This window comes from Monodelphis domestica, chromosome 3 (assembly GCF_027887165.1).
Source record: "Monodelphis domestica isolate mMonDom1 chromosome 3, mMonDom1.pri, whole genome shotgun sequence".
NCBI classification, from domain to species: domain Eukaryota; kingdom Metazoa; phylum Chordata; class Mammalia; order Didelphimorphia; family Didelphidae; genus Monodelphis; species Monodelphis domestica.
Window position 1 is genome coordinate 138,882,620 of NC_077229.1, and position 22,176 is coordinate 138,904,795.

Sequence of the window (22,176 nt, forward strand, 5' to 3'; positions counted from 1 at the left end):
AAGGATCCACTGGAGAAGAAAATGGAAAGGCATAGTTATGTATGATACCAAGTAGTCATCCGTAGGCAGCGAAGAGATGGACACAGCTGAACAACATCATCTTTTAATTTGTGTTTCTGCCATCAAAATAGAATTCTGATAAATTATAATGACCAAGTTTGGCCCCACAGAAGAGCTATGAGAAGACAATATCCTGTGCTTCTTTGTAGAGGCTGAGGGCCATGGGTAGAGAGATGGATGGATGAATCAATGGACAGAGAGGCGAGGTGGTGGAACATTGTGTATATATTAGATTTTTTTGATATGTGGGTTAGTTTTGCTGGACTTTAAGAGATGACTCTTGGGAGAGAAGGGAGATGCACTTGGAAATGTAGATGATATCAAAACAAAAGATATAAAATAACAATTTTAGAACATCTTTTAAAAAATAAACTTGGGCATGCCTTCATTACATGGAAAAATCCCTTTGGAGTTCTTGTGTTGTCGGAAAAAGTAAAAACTGCCTGGGGTTTAAGTTTCTGAAAACTCCAAAGCAAATTTTTCACAAACTGGGGGTGGGGGGGTTTCTCAAACAAAGGAACAGTGTCTCCCATCAATCTGAATTAATAAGACCCGGGATTTAGAAATGGAAGAAACCTCAGAGATCATTCAGTACAATGCTCTTCCATTTTACATATCTCTACCTGAGATGCCATAGGCAGAAAAGAGTAAAGTCAGGATTTATGACAAGGGTGGGGTGGGGTGAGCATTATGTGACAAGGCAGGGCCAGAGACTGTGTGATAAACTAGTTTGTCAGCCTATCAGACAAATCATTCAACATTCCAAGTCTCAGTTTCCCCATTTGTTTTGTTGTCATTTCAGTTGGGTCTGATTCTTCATGATTCCATCTGGGGTTTTCTTGGCAGAGATACTGGAGTGGTTTGCCATTCATTGCCTTTTCCAGCTGATTTTACAGATGAGAAAACTAGGGCAAACAGGTTAAGTGGCTTGCCCAAGGTCACACAGTTATTATGTGTTCAAGGACAAATTTGAACTTGGGTCTTCCTGACTCCAAGCCTAGGGCTCTATCTACTAGGCCAGCTATCTGCTCCTCCTTTGTAAAATGGTGCTAATAATATTTGTCTGCCCTTTAGTCCCAGGGTTATTTCGACAATAGAACCATGGAGATAAGAGGTGTGAAAATGTTTGGGAAAAGTAAAAGCTTCTTGGAGTGTTGGAATGACTCATATTAGCGACACTCCCCAACCCCAACCTCCACACTATTTGCTGAATGGAGGAATGAATGAACAAATATAAACTATTGCTGAGAACTTTACTTACTCCTTTTGTAGCTTGTTTTTGTGGCAACCCCCTCAATCTACAGTGCCCCCTACATGGTGCTTGCTACTTAAAGCTTAATTAGATAACCGCAAATAATTAAGTTTAATATTCAATTCGATAGAGCTCTGGTTCTGGAGTCAGGAAGACCTGAGTTCAAATCCAACCTCAGACATTTAATAGTTCTATGACCCTGGATAAATCATACTTAACCTCTGCCTGCCTCAGTTTTCCTAATTGAAAATATGTTATTTATAACATATAATTATATTATGTATATAAACATATATAATTATAATAACAGCATCTACCTGTTGAGGATCAAATGAGATAAATATATATTTATGTTTAACCAATATAAAATATGACCCTGGGCAAGTCACTTAGCCCTATGTGCCTCAGTTTCCTCCTCTGTAAAAAAAATGAGCTGGAGAAGGAAATGGTATACCACTCCAGTGTCTTTGCCAAGACAACCTCAAAAGGAATCAGAGTCGGACACTACTAAAGGATTAGTATATTTCTGTCTATACCTTCCCTTTCTGCTTCTGACCATGCACTTCAAATCATGGAGGACTTTAGAGCCAGTGAGCAGATCAGCACAGGAAAAAGAGCACTGAATCGGGGTTTGAGGAGATCTGGATTCTAACCTCGGCTACGACCCCCCTCCCCCATGCACGGAAGGGGCTTGTGACATACTTTAAGGGAGGACGCATGTATTTCAGGGAACTCTTAGCTCCTAGAAAGTACTGCCCCGAAGTATTTCATACTTAAGCTCTGCCCTAAAATATTGATTGGGAAAACCATGTCAGCGCTGACAAATGTAGATTCTAGAAAAAACAACTGATTCAGCAGTTGAGCTTTTGAGAGAATGCTTAGATAATCTGATGACACCATCTGGACTCCTGTTTGGCTTTCTGGACCTTCTACAGCCTGGCCTTGCCCTAATGATGCAAACCCCTCTCCCGCGTGGACATTCGTCTCCACCTAGGCTGGTGTCCCCTTCCCTGCTTCCCCTGTGAGCCACGCTCATTGCTAGCCCCATCTGTCCTCCTGCATGGTTCCCCTGACTGAGAATGCTGGCCAGCCCTCCCCTTCTGCTTTTCAAAGTCTACTCATCTTTCAAGCTCGAGTTTTCCGTCCTTGGAGCTTTCCCTGATCCCGCTGGACCATGCTCAGTTCTCCTTTCTAAGGTCCAATAACACTAATGCCCGAGCCCTTCTGGTACTTCGGGAACTTTGCGAGACCGTGAAGGCTTAATTAACTGTTTTGCGCATGTATAATGCATCTCCCCAACTAGACTCTCAGTTCCTAGGGGGCAGCTGACTTGTCTCCTCAAAGGGGCCTAATGTGGGATCTTCAACAGTTATTATTCCGTTGTTTCAGTTGTGTCTGACTCTTTGTGGCCCGATTTGGGGTTTTCTTGGCAAAGATGCTGGAGTGTTCGGCCATTTCCTTCTCCAGCTGATTTTACAAATGGGGAAACTGAGGCAAACGGGGTTAAGGGACTTGCCCAGGGTCCCACAGCTATCGGAGGCTGGATTTGAACTCAAATCTTCCTGACTCTCAGCCTGGCACTCTATCTTTGTATCTAGCTGCCTCAACACAGCAGAAGGGTTCAATCAATGCTTAATTTGGAATGTCATCTTTCTTGGAAGCTGAATTCCCAGTACTTCTTGGGCAGAGTCTTATCTGAATAGCAGTTCCAGTTTAATGAACTTCTCCGTCCTCAATCTTTCTCATCTGTAGAATGGGGGTCGTAATCTCCCATCCTGCCTCTCTCACAGGGATGGCATGAGGATTGAATGAGTAATAAAGATAGTATAGAGCACTTTGAAAAAAAATTCATTAAGCACTACTAGGTGCTAGACCCTGGCGTTAAACACAAAAGCAAAGGATAACTCCTGCCCGTGCCCATCAGTGACCGCTAGGGATGAGTGATACTTGTGGGATAACACTGGCTTTGGTACGAGTTTTGTAACACCCTTAAAAGAAAAAGGCTTTGCAAAGATTCCTCAGCTACCTGACCCATCACACTTCCTTTGGCCAACGTGGCCTCCGTCCTATGCTTTGAAAGGAATTCAAATCGATCTGGTTATGTCCATTTTATAGCTGCTGCTAGCGGATGCTCGTTTCCTTAAAGGGACCCTGGTGGGAGAGAGAGCCTCTGGAAACCAGGATTCAGTGGTGTGCTGGGCTCCTAACAGTCACTTGGAGAGGGTGCTGCGCCAGGAGCTAGGGGCTGCCTGTAAAAGCAGCTTCCGGGTTTCCATGTTGAAAATCTTTTGGCTTGGACAGCCGGGTCACACTGATCGAGCCTTGAGAAACTCTGGGAACTCCGTTATTTGGTTCACTGACGATTAAGGCAGCAAAGTGGAAACTCGCCCCAGAGAAACAGTTATTGTTCATTTTTCCCCCCTGAGGGTTCTAAAGAATGGTGACCCATTTTACTGGACAATAAATATAGTTTAGGAATACAGATTCAATTCTATTCAATAATAAACATATATTGAAGAGCCTTCAAGGTACAAAGGCCTTGGGATACAAAGATGAAAAAATGAGGCAACATGACACAATGATGAAAATATAGCCCTTACAAGTCTTGGGTTTGAATCCTGAATTACTGGATGGCCAAATTTTTCTCCATCTCAACGTTTTCATCTATAAAATAGGGATACAAATAGCACCCAGAGGCAGCTGTGGAACAATGGTTAGAAAACTGGGTCTGGAGTCACCAAGGTCTGAGGTAAAACCTGGCTTCAGACGCTTCCTAGCTGTGGGACCTTGGGCAAGTCACTTAACCTCTAGCCGCTCAGGGGACAGATGGAGTCAGGAAGACCGAGTTCCCTGGATCAATTGGAGAAGGAAATGGTGAATTGCTCTAGTATCCTTGCCAAGAAAACCCCTGGATAGCTTTGGTCCAGGGGGTCACAAAGAGATGGACCCGACTGAACACCACCATCCCCATCTAAAACATGGGGTCACTGTGAGCCTCAGACTAGTTAGTGTGTGTAATTCACTTTGAAAATGGTGAAGTGCTATATGAAGTCATCGTCTTAAAGGAGGGGAGAGTCCACAGCTGAAAAAGCACGGTGCTGTTTTGGAGTCAGAGGTCCCGGATTTCAGTCTTGTCTTTGCCAGGAAGGAGTACCTTCATGGCCAAGGATGAGTCACTTCAACTTTCCTGGACTCAGTTTCCCCATATGTTAAATGAAGGGTTTGCCCTAGATGACCTCCAATGTCCCTTTTAGCTCCAAATCGATGATCAAGAGGGAGTGGACATTTTGAGGGGGGCAGGAGGGTGTGGGAAGGGGTGGAATTCAGGGGAGGCTTCAAGGATGAGGTGGCACTGGCACTATGCATCTATGAAAACAGAGAGGGCAGGGGAAGAATATAAATATGCAGGATAGTGAGAGCCAGGCCTAGAGATGGAAGGTGCTGGGTCAGAACATGGCTTTCAGACACTTACTTCCCAGCTGTGTGACCCTGGGCAAGTCACTTAAACCCCACTGCCTAGCCCTTACTGCTCTTCTGCCTTGGAACTGATACTTAATATTGATTCTAAGGCCGGAGGTAAGGGTTAAAAAAAAAAAGAATAGATGTACACGAGGGGTTGTGGGAGCCGAGGCTTGGCAGAAGGCCAAGGTAAAAGGACGGTAAAAGAATGCAAGGTCTGAGAAAATCTGAAAGCCCTCCATTTTGGCCAGCCTCCGCTTCTCCTTCTGCAGCTCTCCAGGAATACTTTGGGCTTCTTCAGAAAACATCTTCCCTCAAAAAGCTCCATTTAGAACACTCAGTGAAGACGTTCCATAGGATTTGGGGCTACGAGAGAGTCTAGAGATTGTCCAGTTTAATCTCCTTTCACAGATGGGTAAAACTGAGACCCAGAAAGTTTCAATAATAACCACTGGCCCATCAAGCTTATTTCATGTTTCAGTTAATCTAACTCTCTGTGACCACATTTGGGGTCTTCTTAAGAAAGATACTGGACTGGTTTGCTTCTCCGCTCATCTGACAGATGAGGAAACTGAGGCAAAAAAGTGATTTGCCCAGGGTTAGACAGCAAGGAACCGTCTGAGGTCAGATCTGAACTCAGAAAGAGAAGTCTTCTCGACTCCAGGCCCAGGGCTCTATCCACTGTACGCCCTAGCAGCCCCTTCTGGAACTTCTTTACAAAACATAACCCTTGCTTTCTGTCTTAAAATCAATACAGTGCATCCAAGAGTGGTAAGAGCCAGGCAATGGGGGGGGCTCACACAGCCAGGCAGTGCCCACTGACATTTCCAATTGCACTTTAAACTTTGCAAAACCCTTTATAAACATTGTTCTCATTTGAGCCGTCAGCCCTTTGCGGCAGACACGTTTTAGAGATGAAGAAATTGTCCCGGAGAGCTAGTGCGTGAAAGGCTACAAGTCTGGCCCAGGCTCTGCCAGGACGTGGCAGGCAGAGGTAGCCCTGGAACTCGGGCTCTCAACTCCAAGGCCAGCACTCTCTCCACCATGCCCCAGGAAGCAAAAGGCAGGGCCAGTCTCCAAGCAGATGTGCTCCATTTAAGGCCAGGGTTTCTTCCCACTCCCCCCAGTTAACCGGGGGAGCACAGAAGAGGAGAGCTAAAAAAAGAGCTTCACGTCGGCTGACAAACCCCGAGAATGGCAAGGTCAGGAGTCAAGCCCGATGAGGCGGCCATGCGAGAGGCCCTGAGAGCGGACCTCAGGACACAGCAGCGGTGACTCAGGACGCCTACGTCACGGCCTGCCAGCGACGGCTGAAAGGGACACATTGTCTGCCGGCCACAAAAGGAACAGACTGTCCGAAGGGCGGCCATCCTGCCGGCGGGCCCTCGCCCGCTCAGCCTGGCAGCACTCATGCCCGTTCCAAGCAGCCTCGACCGGTCTCTTCCCCTCCCTCCTCGGGGAGACCTGCACGGGGCGCGCCCACCCGAGACGGAGGTGGAGCAGCAGGAGGAGTGCCCTGACAAGCACGCCCAACGGGCACAGGGCTCCCCCAGGCTGGCAAGCTTCATTTTGCAGAGGGGCAACACTGGCTCGAGATGGGAAACCACTTGCCGAAGCCCTGGGGGTAGAGCTAGCAGAGCTAGGCGTCCCAGGACCATCCTTTTAGAGCTGAAAAGCAACTCAAGAGGTCTGTGAAGTCCATCGCCCTCACGTAACAGAGGAGAGAGCCCTGGGCTTGGAGTCGGGAAGACTCGAGTTCAAATCCAGTCTCAGACAGAAGAGCCGTAAGGGCTGGCTAGGCAAGGGAGGTTAAGGGGCTTGCTGGGGGTCACCCAGCTGGGAAGTGTCTGAGCCCAGGACTTCCTGTCTCTCAATCCACCTGAGCCCCCTCAGGCATTTGTTATTGAAGTGACTAAGCAAATGACTTAACCTTGATGTCTGCCTCTGTGTCCTCGTCCATAAAACGCCGGCTATCCTAGTGTCTACTTTTGCTCATCCCAAAATGAGGGTCTACTTTTCCTCCCCTGAATAACAGCATCTACTTCCCAGAGTTGTTAGGAGGATTAAATATGATATTTGTAAAAGGCTTTAAAGAGCTACAGAAATGCTAGATGTTAGGAAGTGATTTGTAGTCACCTGAATAGCTAGAAAGGATTTCAACAGGCAGAGATGAGAATAGAGTAAACCACAGGAATGGGAGGGCACATAAATTGCTGGAGGTAGGAAATTCCAAGAATAGACAGAGTTAATGAGCCAATCCAATGAGCATTATGATGATGATTTGTTATTCAGTTGTTTCAGTTGAGTCCAACCCCTTTTGGAAGAGTTATTAGAATAGTTTGCTGTTTACTTCCCCAATTTAGAGATGAGGAAACTGAGGCAAACAGAGTTAAGTGACCTATCCAAGATTTCCCTGCTAGTGTCTGTGGCAGGGTTTGAACTCAGTTCTTCCTGCCTCTCGGTCCAGCACTCTATTCACTGCACCATCCAGCTGCCCACTCAAAACAATACAGAAAATAACTGAGAAGAAATCATGGAACTGTGGAAACGATTTTAGCGATCAGAGAAGAACTATGTAAGCCATGGGTGGGTAGGAGGTGACAATCCAACCTCGGTGGTCTACCTGCCTGCTTAAATGCCATCTCTAAACACAGATTCCTTTTTTCACCCAGGTTTCATCTCAATTCAGACTTATACCAGGGCAAAGGTGATCTGAGGTCTAAGCAAACTGGTTAAGAGGAAAGTGAGAAGCCCCAAGCAATGCCAGCAGGTAAAAGGTTCAGGGGAGAATGGGAAAGGGAATTTACAGCGGCTGAACATCGAGAAGGTAGGGCTCTCTCCCACCCCACATTCCCCGTCCTGCTTCTTTTGTGAGGATGAATGCAACGAACGGAGCGTAATATCTACCTGCCTTTTTGGCAGCAAAATCCTGCCCAGAGCAGCATTCTTTAGAGAAATCCCAGTAGGTGATGGGGCAGAGATAATCACTGCTGAAGAAAGTAGGCATTCAGTGACTGGTAAGTCAGGATGGCGTGTTCTCTGACCTCAAAAGCCAGAGTTTGCCAGAAAAACTTAACATTCCCAGAGGCTTGCTTTGCTTGCCCCCCTTCCCGCTTTAGAGGACTTCTTTCTCCTCATTCTAGTGGACTGGAGCAGAAACAGTGGGGCTTACTGTGGGAACAGCTAGAGAGATGTGCAGAGAAGAAGCAGGAATTGGAAGAACTTGTCAGAGAAGGAGCCAGGTGAGAGAGAGGGAGGGAAGTAATGAACCAGCAGGGGACAAAGCGGGAGAAGCAGAGATGACGTGGCTGGATTCCTTTGCTGGGTGACTTGTAATCCTGTGGTGGAACTGGAGAAGAAAACCTCAGGCCTGAAGGGACGTCAATAAGATCTGTCTGGCCATACTTTGTGGGGAGTAGATAGAGTGCCAGGTCTGAAGTAACAAGGACTCATCTTCCAGAGCTCAAATCTGGCCTCAGACGATTCCTTAGCTGTGTGACCTTAGACAAGTCCTTTAACCCTCAGCCTCAGTTTCTTCTTTTGTAAAATGAGCAGGAACAAAAAAAAATGGCAAACCACTCCAGTATCTTTGCTAAGAAAATCCCCCAAAGGGCCCTGATGAGTCAAATAGAACGGAAAAGACTGAACAACAATAAAAGCTACCTTTTGATCCCCATGCCCCATTCTCTAGATTTTGCTGCTGTTGAAACCAATATGATTTACAAATACGCTTACTACACAAAGCAAGGTCATAGGTTCATAGGTCCTTAGAAGTGAGTGAAATATCCTAATGTATTTGAGAATCAGGGCAGCTGAGTGATTCCATGGACTAAGAGTTAGGCCTGGAGATAGGAGGTCTTGGGTTCAAATCTGGCCTCAGACACTTCCTAGCTATGAGACCTTGGGCAAGTCACTTAATCCCCATTGACTAGCCCTCACTGCTCTTCTGCCTTGGAACAAATACACAGTATTGAATCTAAGAAGGAAGGTGAGGGTTTAAAAAATATATGTATGTAAATATATATTTGAGAATCTATATATAGAGATCATTATGCATGACCCTTCCACTTTACAGAGGAGGAGACAGAGGCCAAAAGAAGTTAAATAATTTGCCCAAGATCTTACACTAAATACCCAAGGTATAACTATAAAAATTCTAATAGTAATAGTGATGATGACAGCGAACACTGTGCTATACGGTTTCCATCATACTTTATATATGTTATGGCATTGAATACAACCATCCTGGGAGGCAGGTGCTAATATGATTCCCATTTTACAGATGAGGAAACTGAGGCAGACAGAGGTTCAATGCCGTGCCAGGGTCACACAACCATTAAGTGCCTGGGATGGGAACTTGTCTTCCTGCCTCCAGGCCCCACACTCCATCCGCAGCACCATGCCGCCAGCTGTGTTGATATAATGGAAAATACTGGACGATCAATCTAGAGTGTAAAATACCAGTTATGTGACCATCTGTGTTTGCTTGACTCGTTCTCCCGGGGAGCCTTCTGGCTCGAGTTCCACAGGCCCAGGCTGTCTAGCAGGTAAGGTACTTTTCACCCATGTGATTGGTGCTGAAGTTATTTTTAAAACTGGTGGCCAGGGGGGTCGGACGACCCGGCTGGACCTAAAAGGGGGGGCTGGGAAATGCCCACTCCGAACTTCGTCACAGGCACTCAGTAGATCGCCCTTCCGGCTCCAGGACTTCGAGAAGGGTATCCTCCTCCCCATTGTACAGATGAAGCAACGGAAACTCAGGAGGGATCCAATGACTGCTCTAAAGACAGGCAGCTTAACAAGCGTCAGTCTTTGAAGGCAGGCGCCGCGACGCTGGTCTTTGGGGTGGCGCCGTGCCCCCCTGGGGGCTCTGCCAGCCTCTCAGGTGAAAGAGGACTTGGAGCAGAGACCATCTGAGCGGGAGGCTGCCGTGGTCCTGTCCAGCCACGCTCCCGCAGCAGACCCCCGTCCCTGCCTAGAGGTATCCACCTTGTGACCATCTTCAATATGGCAGGGTGTTCATGAGAATGTGTGCCTCGGACTACATTTCCCACAATCCCCTTTTCCCTTTCCTGTTTGTGCATTGTTAGTAAGGACTAACTAGGCTAGGCAGGTGGGGAGTATGGGAGGATGCTCCAGGCAGAAGTGAGCCCGGGACACCACATTCCCTCCCATTCACTTCAATTCATTTCTCAAGAACGAGCCAGGGTAGTGATGGGTCAAGAAGTGGGAGCTGCTCTGGGGAGTCAGAGAGACCTGACCCAGAGGATGACTGGGGGGGCATCTGATGTTTTTAGGTCTTTCACTTCTCTCCAATAAGACTGGTAACTCCTTAGGGCTAGGGACTGAATGCTGGGGGATCTTATTTCCCTTTCTGGAACTCAGCTTCCTTCTCTAGCAAATGAGGGGAGAGGCAGCTAGGAAACTCAGTGGACAGAGAGCCAGGCTGGCAGCTGGGGAGACCAGGGCTCAAATCTGGCCTCAGACACTTCCTAGTGACCCTGGGCAAGTCACTTAACCCCACTTGCCCAGCCCTCATCCCTCTTCTGCCATGAAATGGATACCTAGTATTGATTCTAAGACAGAAGGTAAAGGGTTAAAAATGATTAGATGCAGAGAATTCTGGATGGAGCCCTTGGCTCGAGAGTTCAAATCCCACTACAAAAGTCTCCTAGCTTTGCAACTATTCCCAAAGGGCTACCAAATTCTGCATACTCTTTGACCTGGCACTACCAGAACTAGGTCTGTATCCATATGAGCTGATGAAGGGTAAAGAGAGCACAGTAACAGTAATATTGTAAAGACCGTGAAAGACTTGGCTACTCTGATCAAAACAATGATCCAAGACAATTTCAAAGGACTCAGGATGAAAAAATACTATCAACCTCCAGAGAGAACTGAGGAACCCTGATTGGAGACAGAAGCATATTATTTTTTCATTTTCTTTTTCTTGAGTTTTTAATTTTTTGGTCAATGAGGCTAATATTGAAATATGCTCTGTGTGACTTCAAATGTATAATGAGTGCCATCGTAGCGCCTGCCTTCTCAATGGGTAGCTGAGGGGCTGGAGGGAGAAAATGTCGAATTCCAAAATTTTTAAATGAATGTTAAATTTTTAAAAATTGTTATTTTTCTTCAGTTGTTTTTGACTCTTTAAGTCTCTGCTTGGGATTTTCTTGGCCAAGATAGTAGAGTGGTTTGCCATTTCCTTCTCCAGCTTATTTTACACATGAAGAACTAAGGTCAATAGGGTTAATAGTGACTTGCCCAGGATCATATAGCTAAAAAATGTGACTAGATTTGAAATCAAAAAGATAAGTCTATCTAACTTTAGGTCAGGTATCCTATCCACTGTGCCCCTTTAAAAATTGAAAAAAAAAATGGAAGTAAGAATTACTTAGAATATTTTAAAAAAAGAAATTTTCTAGCTGTGTGATGCTGGTTAAGTCACTTATCCCCTTTTTCCTCATCTGTAAAGTGGGGATGATAATACCTATAGTAACACTGCAATATTATTAATAAAGAATACATAAATATCAGTTACCATTTTTATCAAAGATCTGATGAATGTCTAGTAATCTGCTAAGTAGTCCCTAAAGGATTAAGATCACTGTTTTGGAGCTGAAAGGGACTTTGAAGGCCAATGAGTCCAACTCTCTCATTTTACAGATAAAGAAACTGAGGCTAAGAGAGTTCAAATGATTTACCTGGGGTCATATAGCTAAGAAACGTCTAAGGTATGTTTTGGACTGGGGTCTTCCCAATTCTAAGTCAAATACCCTATCACTACTCTCCAATGTCTTCTCTTTCTTTTAACAGATGAGGAAACTAAGGCTCAGAAAGTTGAAGCAGTTTGACTAAAACCACACAGAAGAATAGAAATTCATTCCACATCTTAAAGGAGCCATCAATCTTAATGGAGAGGCAAATGAAAGGCTTAAAAACATAAGAAATTATTAAAACAATGACTCACATCTCTGTAGCACTTTAAGGTTGCCAAAGCCCTTCTCCTTCAATGGCACTGTGAGGCAATAACATATAAGTATGGCCATTTTACAGATGAGGAAATGGGGGCTCAGAGAGGCTGTTTGCCCATGGACCAACAGTTACTGAGTCAGAATCAAGACTCAAACAGTTTATACCCAGAGAGTATTTCCCAAGGGGGAGAATGATGTGGGCTGGCATGGCCAGGAAAGGAACTGAGCTGAATCCTAAGAAAGGTTAGTTTCTGGATGGGCATTCTGTGATCCAGGACCACTGTAATATATTTTCTATTACAGAATCCTGTGCAATGATTCTAGAATTTTGAGACTGTATGATGTTATATTAAAGAATTTATTTGCTGTCAACATTCCCTTATAAAGAAAAGAAAAACATACCACAAGCTGCTATAATGATTTTGTGTCAAGATGATTCAATAAAATTTCAAAACAGAAAACAAAAACAACAACAAAAATTTTTATGCAGTTTCTCCAAAATGACATTTGATCTCCGGACTCTCCTCTCAATCCCCCATGCCTGGAATGTCCTGCCCCACACAACCTGGCCCCTTCCTTTCTTTCCAATCTTTCTACACCTCCCTTCCTTCCACTCTCTGATACAATGATCATATTGTCCTTCATCACATGAGAGACTCACTGCTCTGACTTGGTGCCTCTTTTTACTACTTACTCCTCAAGCCCAGAATTCTCTCCCTTTTCTTAAAGAGACCTCCTGAACTCTCTCAAGACTCTGCTCCAAACCCACTTTCTTTGAGGGGCTTCTGCTCCCAATCTGTCTCTTCTGAAATGATCTTCCATCTGTTCTATCTATATCATGTATATACTTGGTTATTTACATGTTGTCTCCTTCATTAAAATGTAAGCTCCTTGAGGGCAGCACCTGTGTTTGCCTTTCTTGGTATCCTCATACATAGTAAATGCTTGATAAATGCCTGCTGAGTATTGATTGACTGAATAATAAATACTAGTAACAGTGTTGCCTGGCCATTCTCTCTCTGTCTTCCCAAGGCATCCCACTCTCCTGTGAGCAAAATTAGTCTGGGGAGAGATTATATTGAATGTATGGGGTTTTAAGAAGAATAAATAATCTTCTAAGGTATGCCCTTCCTGCTCCTTAATCCTTGGGGAGCCCAAAGCCATGGGCAGTATTGCTCTATATGTACAGCAAAGAAAACAGATCACTGGATTTTTGTGTAGGAGGAAGATATTACCAGCATAAGACTTTCTGTTTCTGTGACAGGGAGTGATGAGGAAGAAAGAGGAGGGAGACTGTCTAGAATGCCCACACTTCATGCCTTTTAAGGCAGTGTTTGCCCAAATCCCCAAAGACTTCTTCCTCTGCATGGGAAGGATGGGTTAGAAATTTTTGCTGTTGAAGAATATTTACATTTCTTTCCCTTCTCTGATAATTTCCTCTGCTGAATGATGCTTTCACTTAAAAGTTGCTGGAACTCTCCTCTGACTTTTCACCATGGGTGCTCTCTGTCTGTCTCTTTCCTTTGCCAACCATGTCTCACTGGGACTTCTACTCATCTTGAAGAAAAGTCCAGGGGAAAGGAAGAGAGAATGAACAATGCAGATCCAGGAAAAATCTGCACTGATCAAAATCATTCACTCTGAAATATGAAAATTATTTCCCAAGCAGAGAATGTCAAAAGGAAAATTAGATGATATCTAACTTGAAAAGCTGGAAGTTTAAATGAAGGATGGGAGAAGGCAGATCTAAGTACCACAGCAATCCACCACTGAATTATAGTGGTCCTTGGCAAGGGGCTCTCTATAAGCAAGGAAGTTTCTTCTTCTACCCTTCTTGACCACTTTATCAGGAAGTGGGGAAGAATTTTGAATTCCTTGGGAAAAATAAAACCATCCCAAGTAACGGAAGCAAAATCAAGAGAACAATTTACAAAATGATCACAGTAACATAGAAAAAAAGTCAAAAGACTTCAGAATTCCGTATAAGCCCCCTGACTCCAGATGAATAACAGTGAAACATATCGCCCTCCCATTTTTTGGCAAGAGAGAGTGTGTGTGTGTGTGTGTGTGTGTGTGTGTGTGTGTGTGATACAAATGGATAAGAACAAGGTACACACAGCCAGAAATGACACCTGCTTTCTTTTGCCTAAATACATTCTTTTGTTTTAAAGCAGGGTTCTATGGGGGTAGTGTGACTGGTAAATGAAAAATGTTCTTTTTTAAAGGCATCAATATAAAATATTAATTGTTTAAAAAGAACATGAAAGTGTTGGCCTACTTAATCTATAAAGTCCTTGGTCTAGTTGTAAATGATCTGTTCACAAATTGTATTAACAAATTTGTCATAGCTCTTCATGAACATAGAAAATCTCATAGCATTTTAAGATGAGAAAAGAAATTATTAGTGCTATTATTACTGATTCTTAAAATGACCCATTAAGGACTTTAAAATTTTGCTTTTTAAAAAAAGCATCACATTATATTGGAATTGGAAGAGAATTTAGAGGTCACCTCATTGAATCTACTGTCCTATGAGCTTTACAGCACCCCCTATACCTAGCCACTGCTTGAAGGCCTCCAGTGGTGAATGAATGGATGGATGAATGAAATAGTATTTATTAAATTCTTACCTTGTACCAGGCATGGTTGTAGGCACTGGAGATACAAAGGCAAAAGTGAGACTGGTCCTGTCTTCAAAGAGTTTACAGTCTAGTAAGGGGAAGCAGCACGTACAGGGTAATGGTGGCATGGGAAGGGAAATTTGGTCTGAGGAGTCACAAGTGTGGTAGAGCCCAAGGGAGCCCTGGGCCAGACACTTTCCAGAAGCAATGGTAGTGTTGATCTAATCATTGTTCCCATGGCAAGAAATGGAAAATGGGGATAGCTACGGAGAGGGGGTTGCCCTCCTTTAGATACAATGGGGGAATGAGAATAGGGCTACACGATGTTTAGAATGGGGAAAGGAAACATGGTCTGGAACCACTTAGGCATCATGAGTGAAGGGAATTTTCATTCACTCATTGGCCAGATAAGCATGGAAGGGCAAAGTCCCAAGCTGAATGGGTTAACTCACCCAGGGAGAGAGATCTGGTCTCTGATTCAGATGCAGGTATTAAGAGAGAGGAAAAATGGAGGCGAGATTTACTTCCTAGGGGGCTGCCCATTTAAATTGGAGAAAGACCTGTTTTTTTTTTAATATTATCTATACTTATTTTAAATGTAATGTCTATCTCTTGCTGTTGGATTTAGTTGGTAATACATAGAAATGTTGATGTTTTGTATGGTTTATTTTATATTCTGCAACTTTGCTGAAGTCACTCATTATTTCAACTAGTTTTTTAGTTGAATTTCTTGAGTTGATTTTCTAGGATTCTCCAAATATACCATCAGATCATCTGCAAAGAGGGAGAGTTTAGTTTCCTCAGAAAGATCTAATTGTTAAGAAAGGTCTCTCTTATTTTGAGTTCTAAATCAGTTTATATTGTAATGTCTACTGTAAGTCATCACCACTACTACAAAGCGCTACTCCAGGATGCAGAAGTGGAGGGAATGATTAGATCGTGGGATCTGAGGAGAAATTGGGAGTTCAGGGATTTTGACAAGAGTACCGGTCTCTCAGAATAAGGTAGCCAGGCAGAGAGATGGTGGGGTGGTGGTGGTAAGAATTTATTAACCATGGGAGAGCATTTGTTAAATGAAAAATGATGTTCGATCTCCAAGTGTTATTGTATGCAATTGTTTACATGTTATCTACCCCACTGGACTATAAGCTCCTTGAAAACGGAGCCTCTTTGCCTTCCTTTGTATTCCCAGAGTTTAAAAGTGCCTGGCACATAGTGGGCATTTTAAAAAATTGTTTACTGACCATTACTGCTGGGTACGGGGATTCTGGTCTCTTAGAATTCCTGATTTCCTTCAAGGCTCAAATGTTAGCTTCTACATTGGGTCCCTCCTTGTCTCCCCAGCTACTTATGCTGTCCATTCCAAGGCCTCCTCACTTTATGTCTCTTATATGTATACCTGTATATGTGTACATGTTGTCTCTGCTGTAAATATCAAGGTAGCTAGGTAGTGCAGTGGATTGCACACTGCTCCTGAAGTCAGGAATACCTGAATTTAAATCTGGCCTCAGACACTTACTAAGGTTTATTCTGGAAAAATCACAGGATCTCTTTCTGGATCAATTTCCTCAAGTGTACAGTCGGGGAAAATCAAGGCATCCACCTCTCAGGGAGATGCTATTTATAAATCACTCAGCACAGTACCTGGAACATAGCAGGCACTTAATGCTTATTCTCTTCCTCATCTAAATTCTTTGAGGGCAGACAATGGCTTTCCTTTTGTCTTTGTAGCTGTAGCATGTGGCACAGTACCTGGAATGCAGTAAGCACTTAATAAATGCTTTGTTGACTGATTCTTGGCACTGACTTATAAGTACAAAGAAAGAACTGAGAGCAATACATGCCACAGATACTCTGAGAAGAGAGATCATTTCCTGCTGGGAGAAATGGAATGTTTTAAAGAAGAGGTGGGGAATTTAAAATGAGCTGTGAAGGAAAGAATAAGGGAAGTATTGCTTCCAGGCAGCTAGAGTTACAGTGGCATGAAATGTTTGGTGTAATAGTAAGTGCTGGGTTTTGAGTCAGAGGACACAGGTTCGAATTTCCTCAGTTTCCTCAAATGAGCTGGAGAAGGAAATGGCAAATCATTCTAGTATCTCTGACCAGAAAACTCTAAAGGGCATCATGAAGTTGGACAATTGAAAATGAATGAACAAAAACAACTAGCTCTAGATAAATGATCTAGGATCCTCAAATGCAGAATAATAGTAATGTAGCAGACAAAGGAATGACTTTGGAAGTAGGAAGACCTGGGTTCTGGTCCTGCCTCTGACATATTTTAGCTCTGTGACCATAGGCAAATAGTTTATAACCTCTTGGTATCTACTACCAGGGGACTTCTGTGGCAGAAATGATGATGATTTGCATCTTGGGAGAGTTTCTCATACCCATGAAATCACAGATCCTGAACTTTTTCCTTACTCCTCGCCCCTCCAAAACAGTTCTACAGCAGGTCAACTCACGTACAGCACAATACCGTGTTTTCCAGCTTCTGCTAAGTTAGGAACTAGATGCTGCAAAGAATGTATCTGGGATAAAACACCGTTTCCTGATGAGAAAAATGATTTAAACACTACAACTAAGACAGGTAAAGGGACTGTCAATCTTTTAAAGAGAATGAAGAGAGCAGGTGAGCAGGAAATAGATACAAATGATGTGGGTCAAAGGCATGGCCAATGACCTAAAATCCGAGTTAGAAAGGACTCTTGGGGTTATCTAGCCCAAACTGTAGCATGAATAGGAGTCCCTTCTGTGACATACCAGCAAATAATACACCTCCAGTAGATCATCTCCAGGAATGAGGAACCCACTCTGTCCTTGAGGTGGCCCAGCCCCTGCTGGATAGCAAAACTCTTAGGAAGTGTTTTCCTGACACGGACCAGAAAAATGGCCTCTCTGCAACTTTTAGCCCCTCTTCTTAGAATTAGCTTCTGGAGAAAAACAACTGCTTGGTCACATGGGTGGAAGGGGATATGGTTAGGGATATAGACTCTAAATGAACATCCTAATGCAAATACCAACAACATGGAAATAGGCTCTGATGAAGGACACGTGATACCCAATGAAATGCACATCAGTTATAGGAAGGGTGGGGGAAGGGGAAAGAAAGAATAGGATTCTTGTAACCAAGGAATAATGTTCTAAACTGAATAATTAAATAAAATTTTCAAAAAATAAAAAAAAGAATTAGCTTCTGGGATTAAACAAAAGAAATACAATTCTACTCCTTCCACCTGTTTGTTGTTGAGCTGTTTTCAGTTGTGTCTGACCCCAGGTGAGGTTTTCTTGGCAAAGGTACTAGAGTGGTTTGCTAGTTCTTTCTCTAGCTCATTTTATAGATGGGGAAATGGAGGCAAACAGGGCAAAATGACTTGTCGGAGATCACACAACTAGGAAGAGTCAGAGGTTGGATTTGAACTCAGGAAAATAAGTATTTGTGACTGCAGGCGTGGGACTCTATCCAATGCATCTACCTGGCTACCCCAACATCTTAAGTCAGATATTCCATCCTCTCCAAGCTTCCAGTAATTTCACTAATGTACTTTTCTCCAGTCAACATCTCCAATTTCTTCATGCAATGCTACGACCTGGTCTTCAGTCCTTTCATCACTGTGGTCATCCTCTTTTTTGTCAATTTCCTGGTCAGAGCAAATGATCCCCTATTACCTTTAAGATCAAATATAAAATCCTCTGTTTGCCTTTAAAAAAACAACAAACCCTTACCTTCCATCTTAGAATCAATACTGTGTATTGGCTCCAAGGCAGAAGAGTGGTAAGGGTAGGCAATGGGGGTCAAGTGACTTGCTCAGGGTCACCCAGCTGGGAAGTGTCTGAGGTCAGATTTGAACCCAGGACCTCCCATCTCTAGGCCTGACTCTCAATCCACTGAGACACCCAGCTGCAACCTGTTTGCCTTTTAAAACCCTTCATAATCTTACTCTTTAGTCCTCTTATACCTTACATGTACTCTGCCATCCAGTGACACATAAGGCTCTTTACTGTTTCTCTATATCCTGACTCCGTGCATTTTTTTTTTAAACTCTTAGAGTAACAACTTTAAGACAGAAGGGCAAGGGCTAGGCAATCAGGGTTAAGTGACTCGCCCAGGGACACATAGTTAGGAAGTATCTGAGCTTGGATTTGTGCCCAGGTCCTCTCAACTTGAGGCGTGGTGCTCTATTCACTGTACTGGGTAGCTGTTCTTCCATGCACTCATCTCTCTCTCTCCCCTCTCCCTCTCCCCCACCCTTTCCTTCCTAGGGTTACCTAGCTAAGTGACTGAGGCATGATTTGAACCTAGGTCCTCCTGACTCCAGGCCTGGCTCTCTATCCACTGTGCTGACCCCACAAATTTTCAATAGTTCCCCCCCTCCCCCGCCTAGAATTCTGTGCTAAGCGCTTTACAAATATTATTTCACTTCATTCAGGGCTGTGGATGCCGACAACAATGCTGGGAGGAAGTTATTATTATCCCCATTTTATATTAATGTTAACTTGATATCGCAGAAAGGGAGGTTAAGTGATCTGCCCAGGGCCATACAGCTTGTAAATTAAGCATCTGATGCTGGATTTGAACTCATGAACCATAGCTCTTCATGGAGTTTTCTTGGCAAAGGCACTGGAATGGTTTTCCATTTGCTTCTTTAGTAGATCCTTTGGTCAGGCAATCAGAGGTTAAGTGACCTGCCCATGGTCACACAGCTAGGAAGTTTCTTAGGTTGGTCTTGAACCCAGGGCTTTCTGACTCCAGGCTCAGTGCTCTTAACTACTGAGTCACAACTGTCAAGAAGACTACGATTCAAATCTAGCTTAAGCCACTTATTAGCTGAGTGAATCCTGGCAAGTTGCCCATCTACAAATGATGATGGTAATAATAGCATCTACTTCCCAGAGTTGTTGTATCAAATGATTTAATCTCTATGAAGTACGGCATAGATTAGTTATTAGTGTAATGCCTTTTCTAGCTATTAAGTGTCTAAGGTGGGATTTGAACTCAGGTCTATTCACTATGTCACCTAGCTGCCCACTACGATGTTTACAGTCAAAATACAGAACAGTAAAACTCCTATTACTGAAAGGATGGAAAAAGAAACCCCTATCTTCCTCTCCCTACAGCTAAAAAGCAAAAACACCCCCCCCAAAAAAACCCAAACCAAAAATAAGTCTACCACTCAAACCTCTTAACTGGAATTTAAAGTCTATCTGTTACGACGAATCCCTCTGTAAGTAAGGAGACTGGCTGATGACAGTATGGGATAAAAAAGCAGCCCTCCATTAACTGTTATTAATCCTAACATACCAATAGGAGGATCATCAATTCCTAGACCTAGAGCTAGGCACTACATTAGAGGTCACTGAGCAGAATTCTTTCCTATTACAGATGGGGAAACTGAGGTTCGGAGGGATTAAATGACTTATCCAGGGCCACACAACTAATATCTGAGATAGGATTTGAACACAGATTTTGTTACAGTGGAAAGAATACCAAGCCCTGTTGGCATAGGTTCAGATCTCGTCTCTGGCTTAAGCCCTAGGGGTCTCGGGCCAGGACTTTAGCAGTCCTCAGTTTCCTCATCCATAAAATGAGACGACTGAATTGGATGGCTTTTGAGGTCTCTTCCAGCTCTATCCATGCGGCTATAATCTTCTTCTAAAATGAAGGAAATACAGGATGAAACCGCACACCCGCAGGATGCAACATTAAATGACTCTTTGTTACAAAGAGACGGGCAAACGGGAAAATATTTGTGATGAGAGACCTGGGAGGCTTGCTACAGTATCACTTTAAAGGTTCCTAGCAGCGTCCCTCCTGGGGTGCCTGGATTCCGTCATTCTCCCTCTATCCCGTGGTGCACAAGGTTAGTTGGATTTGTGGATAATGGCAACCTACAGATTTTCTATTCATTGCAGCAGGTCCCCTTTGCTTCCCCCCAACTCAGGGCATTTGGAAAATGAGAAATAAGTGTCCTGGACCCCAGGTTCATCGATGGCTCCTCTCTTCCAAATCCATTTAGCTTTGGACTGGGGCCTGGGGTTGTCTACTGGGTGTGGGGGAGGGGGAGGGGGCTCAGTCTGAAATGGAACTGTCTCCAGGTGTTTTCATTTTACCCGAGGTGAGGCAGTCAATTACCTTTTTCAACATCTCAACTCCACAGAAGACCATTTGGAAGGGACAAAGACGAGACATTATCTGTTAGCAAGTGTGAACAGTGCATCCTGCGTCTCCAGCAGAGATGGAAATTAAGCTGTTTACTTGGCAGTCTCCCGGAGGGAAAGAATGAGGTTCTAACAAGGTAGAATTTCTTAAATGCATTTTCCACCCACCCCCAAATCCCCATCCTCCCTCTAGCACCTTCTCAGAAACACACAAAGAACAAACGTGAGTGTGCAAAATGAACTCGGCTAAAATTCGCTGGGACCAGTTCTGACCACCTAATGCATACCAAGTACAGTTTCCCAAGAAAACCACAAAGGCCTGGCTCTGTTTCTTTCCTGGAGGCTTTCTAGCCCTTTGGTTTGCCAACAAAACTATCCCATTAAGTAACTTTCCATGCCACAAATGAGCTTCCAAGGTGGGCGAGGAGTCACTTCTCCATCTGCGCTATAGGGCTCAGGGATTTTATTTCTAGTGATACTGTGACATTTTCCTTTTCTAGGTGGATTAGGCAGCTGGGTGAGACAGTGGACCGAGAATCAGAAACTTCTGAGCTCACATCCAATATCTAACACTTACTAGCTGTGTGATCCCGGGCAAAGCACCTTATGCCTCTGTTTCCCCATCTGTAAAGTAGGCATAATGGCCTATTTCATGGGGTTGTCGGGAGGTTTGAATAAGATAATATCTGTAAAACGTTTAAAGTACTCGTAGTTTAATCACATCTGGCTCTCTGTGACTCTGGAGTTGTCTCAGCAAAGATAGTAGAGTGGTCTGCATTTCCTTCTGCGGCTCATTTTACAGATGAAGAAACTGAGGCAAAGAGGGTGAAGTAATTTACTCTGGAACGCAGGGCTAGTGTCGGAGGCTAGATGTGAACTCATCTTCGTTATGGTAGGTCTGTGCTCCCTTTAAACTATTAGACATTATTCTTATGAAGTGAGACTTTGGTGGGAGAGCAATCACTCAACCTTTGTCAAGGTTTCTCCTGTTTTAAATGTGGGCTTGGTGCGTTCTTTGTGATAACAAAGAACTGTGAACAAAATAAGCACCCATCAAGCTGAGCGAGGATTCTTACACCTTCTTAAAGTCACAGATCTCTCTAGCATTCTAGTAAAGGCCGACGGATGAGTTCTCAGAATAGTGTTTTCAAATGCATTAAGTAAAATCTACTGGATTACAAAGGGAGTCAATTATGCTGACCATAAGATTCAAAATGTTCATAAAAATAGCTCCCACAATCCAGATTAAGAAACCTTTCATGAGAGAATGGCTAAGACAACTAGGTGACATGGATGTAGCAATGGGATCTTACTGGGAGCGAAACATGTAATCCAGGGGAAAGAATGCTAGCTTTGGGCCAAATCCTACCTTGCACTATCTGTGTGACCCTGAGCAAGTTACAGCTTCCCCAGGCTAGATGGCCTCTGAGGTCCCCAGCTCTATGAATGAGGAAGGTCAGGCAATAAGAAGTGCGACGGAAAAAGTGCTGTGCCTGGAGTTAGGAAGACTCGTGGTGCTGAGTTCAAATCCAGCCTAGCTGTGTGATCCTGGGCAAGTCACTTAACCTGGTTTGCCTCAGTTTACTCATCTGTCAAATGAGCTGGAGAAGGAAATGGCAGACTACTTCAGGATCTTTGTCAAGAAATTCCC

The 22,176-nt window shown here is 43.9% G+C and overlaps 1 protein-coding gene across 7 annotated transcripts in view; it reads right to left on the reverse strand.

Moving 5' to 3' along the window:
• The window catches only part of ZHX2 (zinc fingers and homeoboxes 2), a 211,492-nt gene that overhangs the window by 117,475 nt on the left and 71,841 nt on the right, over nt 1-22,176 (reverse strand). Inside the window, exon 1 of one of the 7 annotated variants that reach the window (XM_056823148.1) lies at nt 11,745-13,738. The exons of the other annotated variants lie outside the window; for them this stretch is intronic. The gene's annotated coding sequence lies outside the window, so the exon portion shown is untranslated. Of the gene's footprint in view, nt 1-11,744; nt 13,739-22,176 lie in introns of those variants that run through there. 7 annotated transcript variants of the gene reach the window in all.